The sequence below is a fragment of the Eumetopias jubatus genome, unplaced genomic scaffold (genome assembly GCF_037043125.1).
Source record: "Eumetopias jubatus isolate StellerSeaLion01/CBP00866 unplaced genomic scaffold, mEumJub1_p1.0 scaffold_6, whole genome shotgun sequence".
NCBI lineage: Eukaryota > Metazoa > Chordata > Mammalia > Carnivora > Otariidae > Eumetopias > Eumetopias jubatus.
This window is the reverse complement of record NW_028274812.1, coordinates 80862548-80865501: the sequence shown is the minus strand read 5'-3', so window position 1 is coordinate 80865501 and position 2954 is coordinate 80862548. Positions and strand designations below refer to the sequence as shown.

The 2954-nt window shown below is 36.6% G+C and overlaps 1 pseudogene; it reads right to left on the bottom strand.

Annotated features, from left to right (window-relative positions):
* Window positions 1–1694: 1694 nt before the first annotated feature.
* On the bottom strand, window positions 1695–2589 carry LOC114203629 (large ribosomal subunit protein eL6 pseudogene; annotated as a pseudogene).
* Window positions 2590–2954: the final 365 nt, after the last annotated feature.

Below are 2954 nucleotides of genomic sequence, written 5' to 3'. Positions count from 1 at the left end.
AGAAATGTATATTTTTATTTCATATTTTTGTCTTCTTAAGCTTAAAACCTAGCAGAATTTCTTGCCTCTAATATTGCTCAGTTTCAATTTAATATTACCCAAATCCTATTTTAGCTCAGTTTTCTTCGAAGTTATACAGTCATTAGTCAATCAAAGTGCACCTGCTTTTCAGTTTCATACAGAGACACATGGAGCTGGTGTTTTTTGAACCTGAGAAATGTCAGTTTTCCAGAGATGTGAATATGACCTGAGGAGTCTGGTTTTGCTAAGGAGAGATTTTTATGACCCCTCATAAAAAAAGTGCCTTATTTTTTGTATTGCCTTACAGTTTTCACAGTGTATTATCTCACTTTTTACTCACATCAAAGCTATCACCTGAGAGAATTGTTACCTCCTGAGGAAACTGAAAGTTGAAGAGACTACATGGCATGCTGAGTCACTGAGCTGAAAACCAGCTGCACTGAGTTTCACACTGGCTCTTCTGACTCCATGTCTACACACCTTTACTGGATGACCCACCAGTGCTTGTCAAAGAATGTTCTGGTAAAATGTTTCTTTTCAGGTCAACATGATGCATGTGATATATAAGTTTTACACATATTAGTAACAAAAAATTGCTGAATGTTAATTAAGAATTGTGGTCAAAGAAAGACTTTTGTGGGTTTTTTTGGTTATATAAGCAAAGCATGTTTCTTCCATACCTAACTGGGTCATATTAGGAAGCAACCACACTAAGAAAGCAGCTCTCTACTCACTACTACTAGGCTCATGCCTATAGGCAGAAATGTAAGGAGCAAGACTTGGCTGGTGAAGATGAAAGTACCCTGGAGAGCGTGAGGGAATTCCACATGTGAAGTATGAGAAAATGGGCCTTGGGGATGATCAATCAGTTTGCTAACCTTTCTCTATTTTAGCATATTATCAGGCAGAAAAGGAATATACTTTGGTGTGCATGATATGTTTTCTTGTCAGATTTGCTCGAGTTTCACACTCCTTAAATAAATGTGTTTAACTTTTAGTATGTTATCTGATACTGACATGGATGGAATTAGCCAATATTCTGTAGAATTATAATTTACATAATTTTGTGAATTTCTAACTCATGAAAATTATTGATGACTTTAATTATCAATGATTTTACCTCTAAATTCATAGATTAACTCATAAAGTATTATTACTGATCAAATAAACAATATTTTGTTAGTAGGTAATTGTCTTTTGTGAGCACAAGAATATGTCTAATGGCACATTCCTACATATTGTTTAAAATTTTATTTTCATTACAAAACTAAGAAAAAGATGCATTTCAAATTGGCTATGTGGTTGAATTATTACCCTTTGCTTTTGACTGGATGATGAAAAGCCAGTCCTCTTGCAGATAAAGAATAATTAAATGTGCTGATGGAAGATCTTTCACTGAAAGCCGTTTCTTGTTCTTCAGGAAAATGAGACTTGGGGATCATTTGTTTAGGTTGCTAGTATTTGAACTTATCTGAGAGTGACAAAGATTCCTTAACTAAACTCTACTCAAGTTCCTTTGAACTCTTTTATATAGGACCTGATCTTTTTTTTTTTTTAATTTTAATCCCAGGATAGTTAATATACAGTGTTATATTAGATTCAGGTGTACAATACAGTAATTCAGCAATTCCATATATTACTCAGTATTCATCAAGATAACTATACTTTTGTTTTTAATGTATCAGTTTTTTAATTAGGTTTTTTGTAAGAAATTTAGAACACCAATTGTGAGGGTAAACTCCATTTGTGAGAGAAAACAGAGTGGAGGTAGCCCTGAAGCCGAGGAACAGCTTTGATTTTTGGCAGAATTTGCAAGTCCACAGCTTCCTGATCAACCTTGCGCTACTCTGTAATCTCATATTTCTCTTTGACCGTGTTGAAGATCTCACCTTCCTGTTGTCTGGGTTTACACAGCTTCTTCTTGAGATGTTTGGGGATTTTCACACTGCTAATATCAATTTTGGTGGAAGTGGCAATGACAGATTTCTAGTGTGTTCTACACAGAGGAACTCGATCGAGGGCCAGATCCAGTCACAAGTAGCAGGCCACTGCTTGGTTGCTTCAGGAAAACCACCTCTGTGGTGCCCAGTGAGGATGGTCAAAATGGTCAGTACAGGATGATCAAAATGGTCTCAGGGGTGATGCTAGCTCAAAATTTTCTCACATGCTGACTGAAAGGTTGTTGCTGTGGCTCAACAGCTTTCGAGGCACATCTTCAGTAGGATAATACCTAGGCATTTTGCGAAGTTTAAACGTACCACCATTCCTGTCACCAAGTGGTTTTGTGACAGTATCAAGAACCTTCTCCTTCTTTTTCTTTTCAATCCTGGATTTAATTGCTGAATACTTCCTCTTGTACATGGTCTTTCTTGAATACATAGCCAATCATAACCAACAGGAATATTTGCCAATTCCTCTGATTAGGACAGGATTTCAGCTATGGTGGGGCTTCCCCTTATTTGGCATTTTAGCCTTGAGGTTACCCTTCTTAACCTTGCCACCAGCATCAGCCTTCTTGGCTTCAGGTTTCTTCTTATTATCCAGCTTTTCAGGTTTTTTACCCGCCATGTTACAAGATGGGAAATAGAACTCAAAATAACTGTACTCTTAATGCCCTTCATTTATTTCACCCATTCCCCCTCCCACCTCCCCTTTGGTAACCATCAGTAGTTTGTTCTCTATAGTTAAGAGTCTGTTTTTTGGTTTACCTGTTTTTTTTTCCTTTTGTTTGTTTTGTTTCTTAAATTCCACATATGAGTGAAATCATGTGTTTGTCTTTTTCTGACTGACTTATTTCGCTTTGCATTGTACTCTCTAGCTCCATCCATGTTGTTGCAAATGGCAAGATTTCATTGTTTTTTATGGCTGAATAATATTCCAGTGTGTGTGTGTGTGTGTGTGTGTGTGTGTGTGTGTGTGTATCACATCTTCTT